At 40.1% G+C, this 24,122-nt stretch overlaps 1 protein-coding gene across 8 annotated transcripts in view; it reads right to left on the bottom strand.

Moving 5' to 3' along the window:
* Positions 1-9,985, bottom strand: part of FREM1 (FRAS1 related extracellular matrix 1) — a 76,609-nt gene extending 66,624 nt beyond the window's left edge. For all 8 annotated transcript variants that reach the window (XR_003922046.1, XR_003922048.1, XR_003922049.1 and 5 more), the window contains exon 1: positions 9,904-9,985. The gene's annotated coding sequence lies outside the window, so the exon portion shown is untranslated. The remainder of the gene's footprint in view (positions 1-9,903) is intronic.
* Positions 9,986-24,122: the final 14,137 nt, after the last annotated feature.

Here is a 24,122-nt window from a genome sequence, read left to right as displayed (position 1 = left end):
TCTGGTTTTCTAGCTTTTTATCTAAAAATCTTTCCATTTTGGTCTAAAATTATGCAGCCACATCAGTCTGAACAAAATCTGAGAGAAAATGTAGAATTCTAGCCAGAAGAAAGGGAATGAAATTCATGGTTGAAAATTTTTCAATGTGTTCCAGAAACAAATAAAAATCTCAATTAATTTCAAAAAAATTTACTTACACAGAGACCTTTTACTAAAATCCAGGTATGTAAACACGCCCAAAGTACTTGCTAATTTTTGTTTCTTCCTAGTGGGATAGCTATGCATAACACTTCATTGAAATGAGCACATCTGAGACAGCACTCCACTTCCTAAAATTCACATTTTTGAAACACAGTCTGCAATCCTATAAAGGACAACTTGGAAAGAGTGGGAGGAAAACAGATTACACTTCAGCCTCCAATTGAGAAAGTATGGTTTGCAGCAAGTGCACCCTTTTAACCTGGATATCTGACCGGTATTTATCGCATAATGCATGGATTGCTAGCATTTATCAAATATAATCTGTGTTTCCTTAAAATACCAGCTGCAAAACATGGAAAGATGTTCTGAGTGAAAGCTTTCTCTATTGCTGTGCCCTCTTCCTAATTCCTGCATCAAACAAAGTGAAGATAGGGCTGAAGGAAGTGAAATAACTTCCTTAGCATATGTCTCAAGAAAATGCTCTGCCTAATGTCTCCTCTGACTTCAGGCATGCCAGGATCCTTGGCCAGCAGGAAGCTGGATTTTAAAATGGATTTTAAGTCCTTGGACTCCAGCCTCTGATGAAGAAGCAATGCATGAGTAAGTCTCACCTAGTTTCAGAGAAGACCCAGTTTCTTAAGCCATAGAGGGCTCAGAGAAGAAGAAAATAATTAGAAATTTTAGACTCTGACTGGGACCTGGCAAAGTGCTAAGAGGCAGTCAATGACTCTCAAGCATAGACCAAGCTGTTTACAGCTCATGACAATGCCAGTAACTTTGTGGCAAGGGTATTGATTTACAGTGCAAAATACCTTTATTCACAGGGCACTAGGTACCTTATGAGAAATGATAAAATTAAAGCCTGGACAGTTTTGACTTTCTCCACTCCCACCTGGATAGCTACCACAAAATCACATTATAGTTCAGAGGCCGCCTAATTACCAGTTCAGGAATGGCACTGGTCGGGAAATGTATTGTTCTCTTTACACTTTACATATGTTCTTTCAAGAAGGGAAAGCCAGCTGTCTCTCTCCAACAGGCACTGCCAGAGTAATTCATGCAGAGACATCCGCACCTTGACTCTGACGAAGCCCACGTCAATCTGTTTCTGGTGCCTGCCCCATAAACCCCAGCACTGGGTGCATGTATAAACCCCAGTCACAGGTGGTAGTATCTTTGCTGCTTTTTCTTACCCTGCATCAAACACTAAGAGCAAAAAGGCTCCAAGAGGAGCCAGGAGCATTTTGGCCAGTTCCATGGTGGTTGTGTGAGCCGTTCTCTGCTACAAAATTGGTCCCATGATGTCACTGTGTATTACAGTCTTGCTTTCACTGCTTTTGCTTGCAGGCACTGCTCTTCTATCATTATACGCATTTGACCCATATATTCCAGCAACTGGCCCCTACTTGTCAGCTGCAGGGCTGTCTCCTTTTGTGGCCAAGTGAAGATCTTGAGAAGCATAACTTCCCTTTCTCAATCACTTATCCAATGATAGAAAAATGAAATGACAGATCCTTTCAGTATATAATAGCAATAAAATGAGAAGGTTTTGGAGTGAATGCCATGAGATTCTCCCCTCTGTGCGAGGAAGGCCATTGCTTCAGCAAAGTCATGTGTGTGCTACACAGTACTTGTGCTGATCCACCGTGACAGCATGTTGCTCTCTGGCATCTCTACAACTGCTGGTGATGCCACTGCCATATTTTGTGGCTGCTTTGGACTTCCTTACAGTCTCCTTACTATTCTGCCCTTAATATCACAGCTGAGCCTGATTGATCCATGGATTCCTTGGCTTGTTACCTGTGTGTGCAGAATGAACAAATGACTGAGGCACTATGTAATTCCAAATGCACCTAAATATTTCAGATATACTTAGAGGCTTAATGAAATAATGCTGTTCATGAACAACACATTAGGAGAATCAGTATTTTTAAACTAAGCTGTTTCCTCATTGACCTTCTAAGGGTCTGTCTATATGGCAAAACACCTGAACCAGCTCCAGGTGCGCTGTGTGCCTACAAGCTCACAGAAAGCTACCTGCTTCAGTCCCAGAAGTAAAATAGCCATGTCAGTTTAGTGATATATCATATATCGGTTGTTATCCCTCAGTGGGGATGGAGCACATGTTTTATGAAGAGAGGCCAAGAGAGCTGGGTTTGTTCAGCCTGAAGAAGAGAGGGCTTATTGTTGGTTTTAGACATCTAACATAAGAGTGCAGAGAGCCTTGAGGTGCATCACGAAGGGACAAGATAGAAGCCACAAAATTCACTACAAGGGAAATTCACATTAGATATTAGGAAAAAAAAAGCCACAGTGAGCATGGTCAGCAGAACAGGTTTCCTAGAGGGGTTGTGGAGTCTCCATCCTCAGAGATATTTAAAAAAAAATTAATCAGGGCCTGAGTAGCCTGATGTAACTTTGAAGCTGGACTTGCCGTAAAAGCTGGCTGTGCTGAGAGCAAGGGGTGGGAGCAGTTACCTGCAGAGGTCTTTTACACCCTAAATCATGTGATGACTCTAATCTGAAATGACAGAGCTGTCTGGTTCTCAGGACCTAATTTAATTACCTGGCGTATTTTTGCAAAACACTGTATTGTACCCCTCAAACTGTCCAGTAATTCCCATGAGATCCAATATAAAACCATACTGGTATAAAAAATGTGGCAACAAAGAAAGAGATCTCCTTTCCTATAATTAGAGTTACAGTGGCCAAGCTGACCCTGAGATAAGGGAGCCTGGAAAAGGAGTCTCGAAGATGTGTCCAAGGCATTGTGCGAGAGACACTCAGCAAGGGCAATGCTGATGAGCTCCTCATCTGCTGGCAGACCCCTGTCCCGCTCTGCAGAAGAGCCCAGGGGAGAAGGCATAGGGAGAAGTGACCTCTGAAGAGGTGGTGGATATGACTCTGTAGAGTTAACAGAGACAGACAGACCAGACTGGGGACAATGTAGGGGAGGGTTACTGAGAACTTCAGATGTGGTTTGTTAAAAATTTCCTCCAAATGCCAGAAGAACTAGTTTTCCCTCAGGGCTGCTGGAGCACATGTGAGAAATGATGCAATAGCTAATTACAAACATTAGCATTCTCACCAAATACAACTGGTTTTCAAGATTCTTAAAAAAAAAAAAAAAAAAAAGAAGACTAAAGAAACACTGCAAAAAAGGGACTCAAAGACTGCTGTAGACTTATCATCATCACAAAATATCTGAAAAACACTTCCCAATTTGTCAAGTGTTCATTGGCTTCAGGAAACTGGAGAACTGTGTTAAGTCCCTAAGAGCATCCATGTGTTACTGAAAGCTAGATGTCCCTCCAACAGCAGACTCTGGAGAAAACACATATCTGTGCAGGACCCATCCAGAGGTACACATAGAAACACTCAGCTGTGTGTCTCTAGATCCATGTCAAGTAGATCTGCTGTTTTAGATAATTTTTGAAAAAATTTTTGGGTCATTACAACTCCTGCATGAATGAAATTTACTTCAAAGAATGCAAATACGAATACATTGGTGGGAAGGTTTCCAGCACTACTTCTTTATTTAGAAATTATAAAGGTACAGATTCCTGAGTTTGATTCTGAGGAGGGCTAATGTGATGTAAATAAAGACTAATCCCAAGGATTTAGATAGCTATCTACCAGTGCAAAACAACTGAAAATAAGATCAGAAACAGCACCAATAATTCTCAGTTGTAATACCTAAAACCTGACTGCAAAATCTGTAATCACTAGTGACTCTGAGCCAAGTCTCAGTGACACCCAAAGTCTTCAATGGGATTTGGATGAGACCTTAAGAGTTTCTCTGTTTGTGACGAAATCTCTGGTTGCCAGGGAGATTTCACTGAACAATTAGATCCAAAATTGCCCTCTTCTTTTGCAAAGCTTGAAGGGGATTATGGAGTATGATTGTTGTGGGCTGGGAGTTGGACTGATTTATTTTAATGAACACCAGAAAAAGTTTACAGGAAGCAGAAAGAACATAGGATATTTTTCTTTTTTTTTTTTTGAGGATGGGATTAAAGAAAACAAATAGCAGCCTTCCACTATTTCTAGGAAACAAGACAAATATTATTACGGTAATTAAAACTTAGCCCAGGGCAATGAAAGGATCCTGAGCTATTAAATTAGGGGGTTGTCACTTCAGAATGTGTAGTTAACACATGTGCCCCTTGGACTGTTTGCTATTTAATGTTTTTGTTCCATGCACTAAAAACAGGGATTATAGGTCACATAGAAACTAAGTATTCAGCAAGGTATTTGCTGAGTTAAGGAATGGTAGATAATAGTTCCCTTCTTTTTTTTTTTTTCCCTCAGTTTTGGTCTGCAAACGGAAGTCCTGTGCACTTTTTGACAAATCCTATACACTTTTTAGCAAAGTAAGGAAACAAGAAGTGTTTCATGGTATGGTCAATGAATAGACCTTTCTTCATCAGGGAAAACAGCTGAAGGATGTGAAGCACATCAGATATATCCAGGTTCTTGACATTTCTTTTTCTCATTGTTTCTTGGTTGTATTAAAGCAGAATACTATACGGTAGGAAAAAAACCACCTTTTTTTCTTTGTTTTACCCTCTTTCACATTACAGATATTTTAACAGTGATTGTCAGATTAAAACCTAATACAGTTTCAATTTACAGAGATTATTTCTGACTTCATACTCGGTGTGATATTGTCGCTACTGTACACCAAGTTACAACTCACCCAAGCTTAGGATATTAGATGGTAGAAACTGAGTGCAGAAGTATCCCCATACGCTGATGGGCCAATGTAAGACTGAAAGCATATTTGACATTACACAAAGGCAAACAGGTAGTAGAGGAGAAAAAATTGAATATAACACCATAAACATTATTGCACTGTAATGCCAAGTATTGCAGCTTAAGGCAAGGCTGAAAACTGAATTATTCTTTTCCACAGGGTTCTTCTGTAGCCCTTGCTAAACCCTTTTAATTTCCACTCCTTTTGAGACGCCCTTCTCCATCAACTAGTAGTTGCAAGGTCAGAGGATTTTCTGTCTAAGGAGCAGTGCTCTGCTCGTTCCCCTTAAACAGAGCTAAGCCGCAGGGGGGCAGGTGCTCAGACAGTGATGGACAAGAAAATAAAGCGAAAGAGAAACATTGAGAGGAAGACTTTTAATCAATCAAGAGCAGGGATACTTAACACCTTGGCCTTCAACCATTACACAATATACTTTTAAAAGGGCAGAGCAGGTCAGAGTCCCAGACTGAGACTAACAAAAAGGAGCTATTGATTGTGGTTGCCCCTTAAAGACCATCTTGAAGACAATGCATTGTTCCCTTTTAAGTGTTAAATAGATCTGTTTATATTGTTAGAACTACTTTAAATTTTGAGATAGAAATCGAGATCGCATTGTTAGCAGATGCCTATTATAATGAAGACAACTGCAAAAGCAAATAAAATCAAGTCTTGGGCTCTTGTTTTAATAAAGATAAGGGACTAACAGCTAACTGCATTTTCTGAACAGGTAAATATTTTCTCCTCAAAAGACCAATGAAAACATCTTTGCCCTCTACTCTTTTAAGCCCAGAAAACTGTCTCACATAACAGAAGTTGAGAAGATAAAGATGAATTGATTTTGATTTTCTCTTAATTGCCCCTTATGGGTTTTTAAGATCATTACACAAATAGGAACTGCCACTTTCTGACAACCCATTCTCTACCAGGCATGAACACATATTTGGAACTTGTCATTGTTTTGTAGTTTAATGTCATGCTGGTACCCTCCTAAGAGAATGACACAATTGTAAAGAGCAGGACCATATTTAATCTCTCTTCTCCTTTTCCTGTACAAGAAGGGAGAGAGGGATCCTGGAGATTCCTAGTTATGGGGGGATGGACAGGTATAAACTAGGGGGAAACTAGTGAAAACAGTAAAGTAAAAGGCTAGATTAGTATCCTTTTTATTTCATGTATAATCATACGCACTGCAGAGAGGGAATAAGACCTACTCTTCTTAAGACAAGAGCAGTCTATAACAACATGTGGGTAGTGGAATGGCTTCCCCTAATCCACCCAGATTCCACCAAAAATAAAAATGAAAACTACCCCTAGTAATGGAAAGTGTGGGTGGGTAAAGGGACTGTAGTGGATAGAGAAAATCTCCCAAGACCATTGACTTTGAAAAGGCATTTCATTTTAGCAAGGAACCAGCAATGGATAGAAAAGAAAATAGTGAAACTCAGCAAACAGCCTAGGATTAGTCAGTGACCATCGTGCTTGTGTTATAAGGACACAATCGTTAGCTTCACCTTGATCCGTAACTTTGGTGAGTGAAGACAGAAATGACAGCATTGCATTCGGTACCTAACATGGCAACACAAGGCTTCTAGCTCTGGAGCCCCATGCTTATCCATGACCTTTGCAAGCTATGGTCAGATCTCATGCATGAGGTGCTAGATGAGCTTGACTTACTTCAGAGCAGCTCCACCAGAGATTGAATGCCTCTCTGACCCACAAGTGTGAGGGTGTCAAAACCCATAGAAAAGAAGCAGAAAAAGCCTCCTGCACAACAAATAGCAAGGTGAGGAAGCAGGGACAAGGAACCTGTGACCAGCTGTCCAACAACGACACTGTCTCATTACACCATGAACTGCAAGGTCTGATACTTCTGCAAAACAACCATCGGGCAGTGGTGGTGAAATGCAGTAGCACTAACATTGCACCTCTCCATAGTGTTACGCATCTGCTCATGCACTCAGTAAGTTGTATGTGATAACACCCAACCCTGTTCTACATGGTAGTACAGAGCAATGAAATAGCAGTGGAATTCCATCTCTGGCAGACTTCCTCTTACAAGTAGAAATCTACCTGAAGCACAGCATGTGGTTTTGGTGGTTTTAGAAAAATTTCTTTATGCACTGCTATTGGTTAGCTGGCTAACTGAGTGTGGGCTTAACTGAGCTTTCAGCTGATGAGCCTTAAGGGTAATGGCAAAGGTTTTGACTTTTTGAGAAGGAAGACTTTGCAGACTGTTCTTCACAAAAAGAAGATCACTGGAGGGTATGCTGCATCTCACAGTGCTAAACAAAAGAAGACTTGCAATCTGCTGCACATGCTACACAGAGGATTTTTTTTTTTTTTTGAATGCTTACATTTTAACAGCTTGTAGATGGTGTGGTTTACACTTTCGCACAAACACAGTGGCTTGGTTCATCTCTTTGCACCTTGGATATGTGAAACTTAGATGCTTGTTTGAGCTTTTTTCCAGGATTACTGCTATATTCTGGGAGCAAAAGATGTGCTTCCAAAGAGCAATTCCCTCCTGTTTATATAGCTATCTAAGGTAAAGAGGATAGATTTAGCCCAGACCAAAATTTAGGTTTCCAAAGGTGTATGAGGGGACTCCACTGGGAGTTTGATGTTCCCTACATACAATTCAAAAATTATTTGAGGTTCTTCTGTGAAATCTGTAAGTTACTTAGATGTGGTATGATTGCTTTCAAATTATATTTGATAAACAAGGAGTATGCACCAGATGAAACAGTTACACAGCTCATAAAAATTAATCTAGATCCACTAAAAAAAAAAAAAAAAAAAACAAAAAAAAAAAAACCAAAAAAACAACAAACCATAGTTCCTCTTTTGTTAACAATTTTCATTGCTAGAGGTATATCCTTATGAATTCAGGATACCAGCACAGCACAGCTACAACCTGTCAGCTCATGTAGTCCCATAATGGTTTTAGACAACATTTGTCAGAAAATCAAATACACTCCAGCTACAGTTTATCTTCACAGCCAGTTATCAGAGTTCTTTGAAATACTGTTGCAAGCTTCACAATGATAGCAACTAGAGACGGAAGTAATACATTTCATTGGGAAATGTTTAACAGCTTCCCAAATGTAGTCTATTCAGGTTTTTTTACCCAACTGCACAAAAGGCAGCTGAATTATCCCGAGGATCTCGTGTTGCAAGTTGTGAAGACATGAAGTTGTGCACGGACACCCTAGCTAGAGTAATTTTAGCCCACACAGCCATTAGCATGAGATAAATTAATCTGGCTTCAAAAACGACTGCCGCAGAATCTCAAAAAATTAAAGAAGCAAAGTTAAAGTGTTGATGACAAATGATCTGCTCAGTCTCCCTTTATGCTCAACAGGTACAGTCAAGCAGATTGCACTTTTAATGTATCATTATTTGACTAGCATGTGCTATCGTACTGTGATGTTTTTACTGCACATACTATTGTTGCCATCTAAATTCACTGTTAGATTGATGAAGCCAGTGATCATTTATTTTCCTCATGAATTAATTAATTCCTCTTGTACTGTAACTAATATTATCATAGACACATATTATCAAGACCAGTTGTACTGTAACCAATATTATCATAGACTAATATTATCAAGACTACTTCAAGGACTGCAGAAAATAACTGTAGTGAATGAACAGGCATGAAGTACTTTCATTTAAAAAATCAAGTCATTGTCCAGGGACTTGTTTAATCACTTGTCCTTATACTTGCCTAATTCTTCTCAGAGCAGGGATCTATGCCGGGAAAAGTGTTCAAAATCTAAAGGTCCCCAGACCCAAACCAACTCATCCTCTAGGTCAAAACGATCTGCATGCAGTCATGTTGTATGCAAAATAAACCCTAGGGAAGAATCATGAAGAAAGTGCTGGCAGGCCCACAGCAGTAACACCCAAGTAAGAGAAAAGAGATGGGACAGCTTCTACTGATGTGTGTGCTCTTTTACTGTGAAAGCAACTGGTGATTTACAGTACCAATGCTTCCCACAGACACCTTGGACACATGTCAACAGCAGGGATGCATTTTGCCTAAGGTAACGTGTAGTCCTGAGTTTGCTGAGATGATGAACTAGTAGAATTCTCTAACTAGCAAAAACATAACTTGCAAAATCCCCTTTTAATAACCGTTTCAAGAAACTATGTATAATTATCTATCGGATTTGTTGAAGTGTCTCACCACAACATAAAGTGACAGCAACTAATCTGTAAAAGGTGACGGTTTAGAGTTTGGTTCTAGATAAATGCATAGAAATCAGCAGGAAATGTGTAAGCATGTAGTGTCTGTTCAGAAACACACATAAACATTTACACATACATATGACCAATGAACATCTGTCTAATTCAGATTAAGTCAGCTGTCTGAATGTACATGAAAATGTGAAAACTCTCACAGATCCCTACTGCAAAATAAAAGTCTACAATTTTAAAGCATGCAGTTAAGAAACAAGTTCTCCTTGTTAAATGAAATGTATCTTTTGTAAAGACTTACTAATATTGAAAGTTTTCATGATGTTTTTCAGTGCTTTTTATCACATTTCTCTCTCCCAGTGTGTGTTATTAAAAAGACAATTTTAAGAAAAGAAACCTTGCTTAGTGCTTCCAAGCTTTTATAAAAGATAAAACCACAAAGTTTTATCAGAGCTGATGGAAGAAAGCCAGCATGATTGAGAAATCTGTTATCAACTTGAACACTAGGATAAACTAAGTTGCTTGGAATGCTTAACTTCCAAGTTAACTTCTACTAAACTACTGGCAAGACCCAGTGACTGTTTTCCTCTAAAGTTACAACTGAGCTTTCATCCATCCTGAGTATAAAAATTACTGCTTTGCTGCAACATTCAGCAGCAAACTGAGTGTTGCGAGTTATTAAACACTGTTACAGCCACAAACACACAGCATTCGGTGTACACGACAAACTCGAAGCAGATACTTACAGGTAGCAGTGTTTCTCCAGGAGGCTGAACGGGAGATCATGCTAGAATAAAAGGAATAATGAATGTCACTGCCCCAGTAATCTCTGGTTTAAAAGGCTGGCAGTGAAAGAAATCCAATGAGTGAGCGACAGAGAGAAAGACGGGGCGGGGGGGGGGGTGGGGGGGGGGGGGGGAGAGATAGATGAAATTTCAGTCTTTCTGGTCAGCTTGGCTGTAGTTTTCTCCGTGCTAAAAATCCACAATAAACACTCTCTGCTTGCAAGACTGCTCCTGACTGCAGTGTCCCAGAGCACGAACACTTTGGGGCTCCCTATGATAAGGGCATTCTGAGATGCCTTGGAGTGTTTACACTCAGCAATGCTTCTCTGGCAGCCAGCCCCAGATCTTCCTTTCCCCTTCTGCTAGTTAAGTCTGTTGGGACTAAAAACTGAGCTCCTGTTAATAAGGTTTGCTCATTTTTTCTCCCCACTTCTGCTAGTTTATCATCTCCTTCAACGCATGCGTGCACACATGCACACTCATTTATGTATTAAAGATTCATAGACAAAGAGGTGACCTAAAATCAGTTTTCCCCCACAAGAAGGGAGTCTTTATTGAAATACAGACACAATTAATTTCCTCCATAAGATAATAGCAAAGCAAGTTGATGAAATTAAGATCAAGTGAGTTATCAATTTAACAGTGATTCATATTACCTATTTATAAATGTGATATATTTTACAAGACGAAATGTTCAGTTGACTGCTGTTCAAAATCCTGTTGCATGTTAAAGTATTAAGTATTCAAATTAACATATTTTAATTTACTGACTAACTGCAGTTACAATGAAGGAAAATCCAGGAGTATTCCAATTTTGGGTTGGGTTTTTTTGTTGGGTTTTGGTTTGGGTTTTTTTTCCATTCAGAACAGCAGGAAAGAGGAAGACTATAGGCCAAATCCCACCAATTATTTAAAACCTTGTAGAATTCAATATATCTCTCCAGCCTTCTGTCACAAGATTCACATCAGTTTTGCAGATTTGACTGGCTAGTGGGAGTCTAAGTAAAATTTGCTACCCCACAGTGACTTGTTGGTGCATCCTAAAGAGTAAACTTGACAGCTCACATTTTCAGAGCACAGAGGCTGTACTACAAAATTGTAATACAGGGACAGAATTACCAGGGACAGACCACCCTCCCCCTGTCTCAGCACAAGGACCGAAAACACTTTTAAGCATAAGGGACAAACAGATTTTCAGCCCAGCCACAGGGCTTTGTTATGAGTGGAAGAGGGGCAGCATGGGGAAAAGCTACTGATTCTCAGGTTCCCTGTATAAGCAGGGGCCAAATCCAGCATGACTGTAACTCTGTAGCATGTTGCCTCCCCTTGCCCCTTTTTGAAAAAGCAAGCTGATTTTGACCCTCATATGGAAACAAAACCACACTATAAAAATGCAAAATTGAAGTCAATAGTATGAAAGAAAAGAACCAGCAGATGTTCCTGTGGCATGACTTAAAGGCAGATGAAGAAAACAGATGGCTGTTAAAAATTAAAATGAACTCAAAGCTACACCATGTGTAATATGATACAATCTAGGCTATATTTGTTTATGAAAAAACACTGGGGGAAAAAAAATTTCCTTGAGGTACAATACTAGCATCAGAGTGCTATACTGTCCTGAGTTTCAGATCTGTAGTAATCCTCAGATTTTTTCAAGTTTCAGAAAAACTTTGAAAGAGTGTTTATCTCCTCTGAGTCATGTAGATGTCTGTGGGTTAGCTTGTGTGTTTGTGTTTGTGCTTGCTGGAACATAGCTTCTAATTCACCATGATGAATGACCTGTTTGTATTGTACAGTGGTCTGGTTAGGATCATCAACATAACTGTACTTACACACTGATTAAAAAGGTGGCGACTTATTTTAAAGTATAATTTCTCTGACCCATTAATCCATAACATAATTGCAGAAGCTCTTTTCAAAACAGTTTGATTACTCCAGCAATGAACTTGGCATCTCATTTCTTATTGTACTCCTTAATTGCAATTAATTTTTGCGATCTATCAAGGTCACATTGTCTGAAGGATAGCCTAAAATTACCAAAGCTTTTCTTGAGAAATGCCAGAGCATTGAAGACAAAACATGCCTTTGGTACATGTACTCACTCTTTTTATTTCAACATTTGTCCACACAGGAAAGAGAATAGTTCCATTTCCTGTGAATGAAACTTACGTACAGTATATATTCCTTCTTAATTACTAGCTAAAATTGTGCAGCCCAGACTGTTGATACGAAGGTAATGTCAACTGTTATCTGTGAGCTTTCTTTAACAAGGTATAGATGTAATCAGTCCCTTTCCTTCCAGACTTTATTTGGAAAAGAAAAAAGTGTAACTGAGGCACAAAACACACAAGAACACAACCCCTCCCATACACACACACATCCCGCACTCCCCGCACCCCCCCATCTCTTCTCTTTCATTTTGACTTGCATTTGCAAGCAATGGCCTAAACCACACATTGCCTGACATCTGCACATTCAGTCAACACTCCTGTAAGGAGGATGAGGTTCTCAAAGTAACAAAAGTCTCATGTTCATCCCAAACCTGAGCGCTGTACACAGGAATATCTGCTGAACTGTGGGGAGAAAAGGGTACAATTATTTCCCAGGTATTTACTACATGGCAGAAATATTAATCTGTGAGCTGTAGTACCTGGCTGCAGCAGTCCACTCTTCAGTTTCTAACACAGGCTGAGGAGAGCAGGGTGAAATTTCATGTTTAAAAGGGTAAGTATTAAACCTGCTTTCTTCTCCTTCCCCAGCCTATATATACTCTGTCCATAAAGATTCACTGTCCTCCTGGCTATTGCAAATGTGGGAAGGCCCCTGAGTGCACTAGTTATGTTCTTCCTAAACATAAAAATGCCAGATCAGCCACGTACGGTCAGATGGTGAACAGGAAAATGAGGACAGATATGTTGACAGAGAGCTGATCCTGCAAGGTTCTGTCAATCTGCTAGGCTTGCATGGACACTTGCCTAGTGGCTCCCATGATCAAGTTCATAAGTACATGATAATCATGTTCATGACATTAAAGAAACAGCACACTTCCTGTAGAAGAAACAAGGATCATCTGGGACTCCTGCATGCTTGTGGCTGGAGTCACTGGCTGGGGCTTCTTTGCAGCGCTGTGCACCACCACCACAACTAGGAGGGTGATGCTGCTGCTCCAGCCTGTTGCCTTCATCCAAAATAACCCAGAGATTACAAACAAGAATTTAATATTGAAATTCACAATGAAAAGGTCTGCTGGTTATTGCCCCTCTTTATCCAAAGGTATTTGCTGGAGCATTACCAAGCAAGTACTATACAAGATATTCCTTTGAGCTCTCCCATAGGAGGCTGAGGATCTGTTGGTTATCAGGTACAGCCAAGCAAGAAACATGGTTAATTTTCATAGTATAAAGCAATTAACATATATAACACAACAGAGGAGATGGTCTTTGCTGCAGGGAGTACATCTGTTTCCTCTTCCACTTCTGAGGCACTGAAAAGCCTCATCCAAGACCAAGACGCTAGAAAAAGCTTCTCTGTTTGGTTAAACCCTCACTCATCCACAGTCACTGAGCGACAGTGATTCTCTGGAAAGGTCGCTGCGGTAGCAAACTGAATAGAGAGAGATACCTATGCAGAGACATTACGGTCTGCAGACTCCTTGTAACACAGGTCCTACATATCTTCATACTTTGGAACATAGTCCTGAGCAGTTTCGGTGACTTTCATAAAGAACCCAATGGTTTGTGGCCTGGCAGTCAGGAGATCTGCATTCAGATGACACCTACCCCCTTACAAGCATGGACATGCAACAAAGCAGCCCTTGAGATTTGGTAGTACAGCTGTGTGAGTGAAGAGCATTGGTTTTGGCTGTATTCCACAAAACCATTCTTGTCCTTAGGAAAGAAGAAGACTGGAAATTACATTTTATCAGTGCTACTGAGTTTTACATGACATAGGTTTAACTCTCCCTTTAATCAACAATAAGAATGTCAAGTGACACTGCGAACAGTGTGGCAAAGGTTTCTATGTTGTTGAGTCCAAAATGATAAGGCATCCTACTGTTGATGTTTCTTTCCTGATAAGTATCAGAAAACATTCTTTTCAAAGAACCATTGTCATAGAAACTTGCCAGCACTTTAAAAAATCTCTCAGAGGCCTAACCTTTAGGGAGATATTTTCAGCTCCAGTGACAAACAATTGACCTCTTAATTTATGAGGCATGACATTGTGTCTTGTCTGAGAAAAGAAGCTGTGACCTAAAGGGAGTTTTAACCTGCATACACTTCCACTAAAGTGATAGAAAGGCAAGCTGTTAATCTTCAGGGAATGAGGGACATTACCCAGATCCCATCCACTGACAACAGCCACTTACTGAATACAAGGAAGCCTGTATTTACACTACTGCAAAGCCTCAAACCAGCAGAAAAATTACTGTTATTTACTTCAGATTGCATTTAGAGGTTTAGTTTGGGTTAAGTAGCAGGGAGAATCTCTCTGCAAGCACAGCTGCCCTTCAACTTACTTCTAACAGGTAATGAGCAGGGCAGAGACATATCAGCATGTCAAAATGCTCACCAGATTGAGCATAACATCTAAAGTCAGAAATTCTGGATTCTGGTTTCAGCGCAAAAGCTTCAGTCCCACTTCCTGGAAAGCATTTTGTGTCTTAGTTTTCCTATCAAATGAAAACTCCACTCACCTCAGTCATGTTAAATGACCTGATCCATTGATGCCCAAGTTGTATCAAAGCTATTCGAAGGCATGATTGCTCTTAATGAGTCAAGGTGTACGCATGTAAAACAGAGATTCTCAACTGGAACATATTATAGAGAACAACAATGTTATTTATTTCACATATCATGGAAAATGGTTTGTTTATGCTTACTAAGATTGCTCTCTAAAATAGTGTAGTCTTTTGATTAAAACCGCGTAGTCTTTTGGCAAAGAACAAAGGAGAGAGAGAGAAGGTGCTGTTTTCATTTATGTTACAGCAAATAAAAGGTGGGGTTTTTTATAAAGCTGGAAATATACATGAATGATTCTTTGGGTAAAGCCAGCATTTCTACAAAATCTAACTTATACCTGCAAAGACTTCCTCTCCCAAAATGTCTATAGCTGTGTCCTTAATATCTGAGATTATTACAGGAATTCTGGTACAGCATGTAACTCATCTTTACAGTAAGCCCTGCATGATCAAGTGAGGACACATCACTTACTTTTGCGGAGTTTATTCTAAAATTATGTGCCATATATTCTGGCACAATTAACATTTCTCATCATTTGGTGCAGATAGGCTCATTAGGAGCTCTTTCTGTATTTGTTTAAAATCACAGAATCACAGAATCACAGAACAGTTTGGGTTGGAGGGGACCTTCAAAGATGATCTAGTCCAACCCAATATTCACTGAAATAATGTAACGCTCATCAAGAGTGTTAAGTCTCACAAGCAGTCACTGTGTGGTTCCCTTTGCTTCTCCATAAGAAAAATGGAGCACAGCTCTATAATGGTGCCCTGCAGGCAAGAGGGCTGGGAATTGTGATCACTCATTATGTATTCAGATACAAAAGGAAGGGGCATGAGGAATAAAAATTGAATGCATGCTGAATCCATAGTCAGAAATTGACGTAATTTTTTGAAATCTTCTCTAATTTTAGTAATGGCAACTCAATATATGCACTATGTGTTTGTGAAAAAAGGTTGTCTGATATTTCAATTAAAAGCAGACAAAGCATTGTGTCACAGATGATAAAGAAAGGAAATAACTATTAATTGAGCCTCATGTAATGTCAAGAAATGAGTCTAAAAATAATCCACTTCAGGTTTGGATAGAGATCCAGGGAGTAAAGACATGTATTGCAATGCAACAAGTGTTAGCATTATAGTCTTTATTAATCTCACACAACTTTTAAAGAAATTAATGCATTAATGTCTTACATGGAGCATAGCTGACAGGAGATCAAATGCTCTGTGTCACTGCCAACTGCTTCACTGGAAAATACATGCAGAGTATGTATAATAGCAAAGCCCTTGATCACAAAGACAAAATATTCAAGTTTTTGACTGCAGAAGAGGCACTAAACATAAAGTTATGAATGGCATTCTGGAAAATCAGACAAATAACAAGCCCTACCCAAAGGCAGCACACAAACATTTGCTTTGCGCCAAGCAGATCCAAAAATCAGAACATTGTCTGAAATGGAAGTTTGAGACAAAGGTGAGTAGCATTTTCAGTAAAATGAGGAGCTTTGTTGAAAAATCCATACTTGATGCTATTCTCTCTTTTTTTAAACAGTTTTATTTTTCTCAAAATTCTTCATATCTTGGGCTAGACCCTCAGTTGTTGCAGAGGAACAGTGAATGGAGATCTTTAAAGACTCGAACATCTTGGCAGCCCCTACAGTCCTTGGCCTGGATACACCTAGAGCACATCACCACTTCTAAGGCTTCTTCAAATTATACAGCCATAAGGATCAGCATACATACTGCAAATCAGCAAAACACCACTTCATAGCCATGGCTTTCTTTTCAGAGATGTGAGAGGGACTAGGCACAGCAGCAGCTCTCTCCATGCCCTCCAGGGCAGCCTCACCACGGGGTCCATTCCCAATGGGGTTGTGGGACTATGTGACCATCAGAGGTGGCCTGTCCCTCATTGGATCAAGACAGTAGAGATACATAACAATGCTGCAGGAAGAGAAACTCAGGCTACCACTGTTCTTGCAGAGCATTTTCTGCAGCATTAAAAGGCATGCTTGCATGTTTAAGCTTCATCACAGAATTTCAATTCTAGAAATTGTAGTTACAAATATTTGTACTTGGGCTTCCAGCATCTATAAAGGGATTGATTCTTCCCATTTCCCTTCCAGGCTGCTGCCATACACTGCTTATCTAGGGTAAAAAGATAGAAGTTTGGTTTTTCAAATCTTCAGGTAGCATAGTATGAAATGGTTGTCAGCAGCTAAGATGACGACCAGCATTTCTAACTTTTGAGGGTGGGAATGGTCTGGTCTGTCACACAGGTGTCACACACAATGCTCAGGATGAACCCTTTTCCATCCCTTCCTGAGACAACCAGTATGCTCACAGAGGGCATAGAGAAGTCTCGAGCAACACAAAAGTAATGAATTTGGCACAGTTGGAGACAGTAACTTAATGAAGGCACTGGAGGAGCAGTGATGTCCCCGTATTTGAGGAAATAATTAGATTCCAGCTTGTGAAGAGCTGCCCTACTCTTTAATGTACCTAACAGGGGATAGAAAAAGCAATTTTTTTTCACATCAAGAAGCACAGGAGAGAAAGGGTAAAGACTAAAAGTTCAAAATGTAGTTAGACACCACAGGCTAAAAACACCCAAATGACATGAAGGACTGTTGCGTGCTGGCAGTCTGCCTTCTCCTTGTAACAATGCTCACAACTAGGCTTCAAAATGTATGTTCAAAATGCCCATGTTTTTTGTCCTTTTCTTTAAAGTCTGTTGTTCCTGCTTCAATCATTCTACCAAACTCTCGTGGACCACATGGCCCTGTTAATGCAGATGGGGAATTGTTCTCATAGCTAAACTACTATCCAATTTACTACAAACCAAAAGGCTTTTAGGAATATTACTTTATTGCCATTGAAATAATAACAGTGCACTCAGAAAAGGTTCCTTAGTTGTTTTAATTGAGATCAAGCAAAGTGAACTTAATGAGGCTCTGAACATTTTTACCCACAGACTTTGAAAACTGAACTTTTGGGGGGCAGGGACTTTATTTTTTGCTTACATGGATTTAGACCACGGCTGGTACAACTGGATTTTCATCTCACTTAATGCTTCTGAAGTTTCACTGACTTTCCTTGTTTAGCTCACACTGCCACTGACTGTGAAAGATCTGCAAAGAAAGTTTTCCAAACAATATCATCCATTTTATTTCATTTTCTGCAGAAAGTTGCAAGTTCTGCAAAGGCAGAATGCTCCTTGAAAGCATAACCAGGTAGGACTAACACATAATTGATACCACTTCTGACCTCAACCAGTAGCTCCAGTAAACCCATACATTTTAGAATACTGAAATTATCCTGTGCTTATCCTTGCACGTGCTACACACAGCATCCAGACTGAAAACCAAGAATGCTAATCTTCACAAAGAACTTCCCTTCCCTCTGAAGTCTACATTTTTTTTACTTACAGCAATGCTTTAATAAGCGTGACAACATTATTCCGAAACTATCACAACCCTTAACTGTTTGGAAGGTATGCTGAAGTCTTTAAGCACAGGATGGTGCTTTAATCTTATATAATCCTCTAAAAAGATTATTTTCTGAAGATTTTTCATAGCTTGGCATCCAGCCAAGGTATTATTAAGATGAGAGTTTAATTAGAGAAAATTGAAGGAGCCTTCTGAGATACAGGAAGAAAAGAAACCCCACTTGTACGCACCTGGAGAGGGCTTGGAGAAATCTAGGAAGGTGTGTTACTTTAATTATAGCAGTACCAGGTCTGATCCTTGCTTGCAACGAATGAAATTATCAACTGGAAAAGTGAGGTTCAGAGTTCTCGGGAAATTTCCCACTGCACTTGTGGGTATTCCTGTGATCTTTCTACTTTAACACCAAAGCCCAGCTGTGGCCCAAGCAGTATCCACTGTTGTCTGGGCAGATACAGACCTAAGGATGGGAAGTACACAGGAAGGTAGAAGAGAATGGGCTAACTGGGAGGTTTGAAAGATAAAGCCAAAAAGAAAAGAGGAGTGCAGAACAAAGACTACGTTAGAAAAGGAGAGCCTGAAACCCAGGCACCAGGTATGGCCTACAGCTCCATCTCATACAGCCCAAGGCACACCTTTGTTTTGGTATTCTTACTGAATAACATGTTAGTGTTAAGCTATGATCTGTTGAGGCCAAAGAAATACTTCCCCAGCCTGACACAGATGTACAGACAGATAAAACCCAGCAAGAATTTGATAAGCAATTATGCAAGTAATGCAATTACGTCAGGTCAGTGGAAGCAAGGAATGATTTTTTCCTCTTTTTTTATTTTTAGAACAACACTTAGGGTGACGGTAGATAATACAAGGAAACAGAGAAAGTTCTCAAGCAAGAACTTCTGAATGCCTGAGAAAGGGTCTTGAGTAAGTGTTCTGAGCTGTGTTAACTTCATGATCTTCCATCTCTAGAAAGGGAAATTGTAAAACACACATCACAACACACCTGGACAAGTTACTAAAAGCAGACTTTTCTAAAAATTCAGCATGTAGTCACATGTGTAGCTGGTACCTTTTTTTTTTCTTTTTTTTTTTTTTTTAAATAGAGCTGACTCATCCTTCTCTTCCCTTTTCAGTGCTTTTTCCAAGTCTTTGTTTTTCTAAGTCCTAAGTCTTTAAATGACCAGATGTATCTCCATTTCAGTTTCTCCTGGAAGTGCTTAGTTTTTATTCTTAGTGTCTCTTTCTTACTTAAGCCACTCCTGGGTTTTTACTTTGTAAACTGGTTAGCTAATATCTTGGTTTCCTAAACCTCTGTGCTAAGATTTGGATGCTCAGATGCTTTCTCCTTGAATTGGATCAACATCTACTGCTAGTTCTGGTTTCTTTCTTAGCTCCTCTTTTTCAAAATTTTAACTAGAGAAGGAGTCAAAACTCATTCAGCTTTCTCCCTGCACTGGCCAGAGCGTGAGCCCAGTAAAAAAAAATTTAAAGGAAATAAATCTACTTCATTTAAAACCTCTTTCCAGATGAGGTTATTTACAGAGTACCAGTGAATGACAGCGTGAGGTGTCTTTTCACTTGGAAGTTTGTCCAAACAGAATTTGAAATTAGCCAGACTAGGTGTGAGTGAAAAAGCACAAAGGAAGTCTCTTGAGGACTGCAGTGTGTTGGCCAGGAGCACTGGTGTTTCCAGAGAGAGCTGGGTGTTGTGGACGAACAGAAATATGAATGAGTGACAAAGAAAATTCTCTCATTTTCTGACCTTCCTCTCCCAAAGGTCAAAGTTAGATCCAAATAGCAAGAGCACTACATCACAGAAATTAAGCCAGCTGCTAAATTTCAAGACCACCAACAAACCTCATGGAATCATAGAACCACAGAATGGTTTGGTTTGGAAGGGACTTTAAAGATCATCTAGCCCAACCCCTATGCCATGGGCAGGGACATCTTTTACGAGATCAGGTTGCTCAAAGTCTCATCCAACCTTGTCTTGGTATGGATTTCACAGGATGTGTTGTTGGCACATCTCAAGTGTCAGTGTTAGACTGAAATATCCAATTACTTTATTCATCCATCCATATAGACAGAGAGAAGAGGAAGCATCTCCCCCAGAGTCTGGGCAGAGTGATTAGAAACCTATTCAGCCTTAACAGTAGTACAGTGTGCAGGGACGCAGCTATGAAAGTGAAGGATGTATGCACCTAAGTTAATTGCCCATCTCAGTCCTTCACAGCTTTTGCAAATGGCACTTTCCAGACTGAGTTCAGAGTCAAACGGAATGATCTCAAAAAAATAACCTACCTAAAGGTCAAGACTGCACAGTTATTTGGAGAAACCTGTGTCCACAAGCCCAAAGGAAGCTTTACCTGTGGGGCACCACTGTGCTGAGCAAATACACCCTGTCTGGTGCTGAACGAGCTCACTGGGCACCCGCTGATGAGCAGCCATGTCAACATGGAGCTTTGCCCTGGAGTATATACGCTGCTTTAAGCAGAAATGAGCTGAGGCATTACGCTAACACTCACTGAGAGCTGCAGTGGTATCCAGTTGTCCCCACGTCCCTGTAGCTTGTGACCACCCTTGTCCAGAGGTCACTGGCCCTGAAGCAGGGTCAGCAGAAGGAGATGGCCTCAGTGCTCCCCAGCAACTTCAGCACAAGAACCAAGATAGCCACCAGGCTATTTTCAGGATGCAGATAAAAACAGCTGAGGGTTTAGAACTGAAAACCAGTATGAATTGAGCTTTCATTCAAAGTAGGCAGTTCTACATTAATCCACAAAAATAGGGCTTTGATCTGACATGATTAAAATCTTTAAAAAAAAAAAAAAAACAAGTTGTATTATGAGCATATATAGAGTTTTCCAACGGTAGATTGTTGGTTCATTTCCAGAAATATTTGCTCTTTAGACATCCAGACCAAAGACAGTGCCCAGTGAGATGGAAGTTCTGCAAAACTGAACTTTTTATAGGTTTTGAGGAGAGAGAATCCTTTCCTCTCCAGGCATCAGAATTGACACGTCTCACTTCATAACAGTTTAGCCTGTCATCGCCCATAGCAGCATCATGGGATATTTAAGGAGACTTCAAAACCTGAAAAAGACATTTTGTTAAATACCCTTTTGATTAAAAAAAAAAAAAAAAAAAAAAAGTTTTAATATCACAGAGGTGTAGGCTGCACTTGAAATTGTTTGGGAAGAGCAGAAATTTAAATGTGCATCATAGGATCACCTTTATAAAGTGTACCAAAGTCCTCTTTACTAATGTTCCAAATTTGAACCAAGAAAAGCCAAAAGCCTCACCAGTGGAATTTACTGAACTATTCAGTCTTGCAAGTCTTGCAGCCAGTAGGTTTATTAAAACCAACCAATGCAGACAACAACAAAAACCCTATTAAGAGCCTAGCCAAAAACTGTAGTTTGATCTTTTTAAATCACAGACTCAGGTCACATATGTAATTACACGGAAGGGAATTACACAGCCAGTATCAAAGGCCTCTTACCTGTGGTGACGGATATGATCTTGGCTCATGGTCTTTACAACATAGCAAATTTCACTACTTCGAGACTTTTGTATTCTGCTAATTGCTCTTTCATCCTAAGAAGAGGTAGAAAGAATGGTTTCTAAAAAAGTAATTGAAGTAAATGAGATTGAAAGCATAACCCAAGAGAAGTTTGCTCTTTTTTCCTTTTTTTTAATTAAAAAACACCCTCTTTTCTGTATTTCCATGCATGGAACATGAGAGATTTGAGCCTAGCTACTGTGCTGGGGAGGGGGAGATGTGTTCATAAGTGAGGAGATTCCCCAGTTGGAGCCATTTAAACGGGAACCAAGTTTATAAGAAAAGCCATCCAAACGTTGCTCAAGCATCCTTTTCTTATTGACTGTTTAGACCAAACGCATGCATTTGTAGTGTACATCCCCCTAACATTGACTTCAGAAGGAAGTACCACTGTTGGGTGCCACTGTTGGAAGATACTTTTTGCACTGTGTATATCCTGGGAAGGGCCAGCAGTCTGCTCATGCAAACCAGCGTCAGTCAGACCTACTCTCCCAACGTGTGCTTCCTTGGCCCCAGACCATGTTGCCATACAACACCCCAGTGGGAGACTCCGTCTGGACCTTGACTTGGGTGTACCAGCTTGGGTGCACAAGGAGCTGAAGCCCCGTGGTTATATATGAGCATGGTGGGACGTCAGGGAGCTCGAGGCTGAGGAGCAGGATGCCAGCAGGAATCCCAGCCTAAGCAGACCTGGACCCTGCCAGTGCAAACAGCACTCCTTCCTCAGGCACAGCCTGGGCTGGTCTGGCTTCCCAGTATGAGAGGAAACTGGTCTCTAGTGAACTGATAGGTCTGACTGGGGCAGGGGTGGAGGATGAGGAAACAGCTCTGCATGTTTCTTTCCTTTTAGCAAGCCTGCTCCCTTCATTCACAACCCTGCCATAGCACTTTTACAGAGAATTAAGGTGTCAGCTAAACCTCATCCTTAGCTCAGACATACAAGCAAGCATATGGCCTTTTGCCTGTGGCTAAAGAAGGCGATGACTTGCATATGGTGTTAGCTTGCTTGTGCATCTGGTCTGAAAAAAATAATGCAAAATTTTGTGGCATTTAGAACAGCAAAAAAACTATCAGAGGCAGAGGAGGGTCATTAGTACACATGAGGGAAGCAGTAATAACCTGGTAATTACTGTACATTAGCAAATTTTGGAGGGATTCAGTATTTTTAACAAAAACGCATCCTTTACACCCTTGATCTCTCTCCACTACATCTCCTCAACATAGCTGACTTCCTCCCCAAAAGGGGGTTTGCAGAAGGAGCAAATTGCTTAGCCTTCAGGGAAGTACAGCCAACTACATTTATAAGCCTCATCAAAAGTTTAAGGGCAAGTTCTTAACCAGACCTTGGTGTTCAATTTAAACTAAATGTCAACTTTAGTATTCAAAATAAGCTAGAGTTGGCCAGAAAATCCCCCTCACTTCCCCCACCTGCCTTTCCCTTTTTTCTCCAGCACTATGCAGGATACTGACCAACAAGATACCAGAAAAAAGAAATTGTCTACCTAAGTGAAAATGCTATTTTTTTTTTTTTTGTCTCTAATACTCTGGCTTTATTTCCAAAGCTGACCTGGGTTACATGCAGGACAGCTGAGACACTTACCAGGAATGTTATAAAGAGGGATGCAGGCAAGCTACAAAACCATAGAGTTTTGGTCACGTTTGGGGTGGAAGACCATCTCCACTAAAGCCAGTGAGAAGCTGTGACAACGATATTAGTGACCTTTAGGACCTTTTAGGACCTGGATTTACCCCCTAGGATTCATAGATTTTGATTTAATACAGAGGAAACAATCATAGCAAATAGATGAAAGACCCTTTAGCTTAACCACTGTTTTTTAAAATCTGTGTATAAACCAACAGCCTCAGCCAAAACACATTTTAGACTTCTATTTCCAGAGTTTTTATTTTGAGTAGCCCAAACAGGTTGTACCGATAACAGAAAGTTACCATGTTTCAAGCAAAAAGGAGAGGGGGAAGCTCTCACTGAAGTTATAATAAAAAAAATTCTTAACCCAAACTGATGTCCTGTCTCTTCTGTATTACTGCGTGTCATGAAAGAAAGTGGTTTAGATCACTTAAAGAATCGACTTCAAAGATACTAGCAAAAGTGATTTTTTAATGTGAATTTGCAGAAGTGCGGCTTAACAAAGTTCAATGACAAGGTTCAATCTGTTACTACATGGAAGAAACATACAAAGGAAAATGGAGTTAGAATCAATTTAGAATAATTTACACAGAGACCGGATATGCAAAAGGCTAAGGGAGACCCTCCCATTGAGTCACAAGGTTCAGAGTGGATCCCCTTGCTTTCTAAACTCCTGATGGAGCCTAGGTGCAGCTAGATCCAATCTTAGTTCCAGACTTGGTCTATGGTTTATGTCTAATGGAATTAGTACAAGGGTAAGGAAAACATCCCATTGAGTCACAAGGTTCAGAATGG

Source organism: Aquila chrysaetos, chromosome Z (genome assembly GCF_900496995.4).
Source record: "Aquila chrysaetos chrysaetos chromosome Z, bAquChr1.4, whole genome shotgun sequence".
Taxonomy (NCBI): domain Eukaryota; kingdom Metazoa; phylum Chordata; class Aves; order Accipitriformes; family Accipitridae; genus Aquila; species Aquila chrysaetos.
This window is presented reverse-complemented; position numbering and strand designations above follow the sequence as displayed.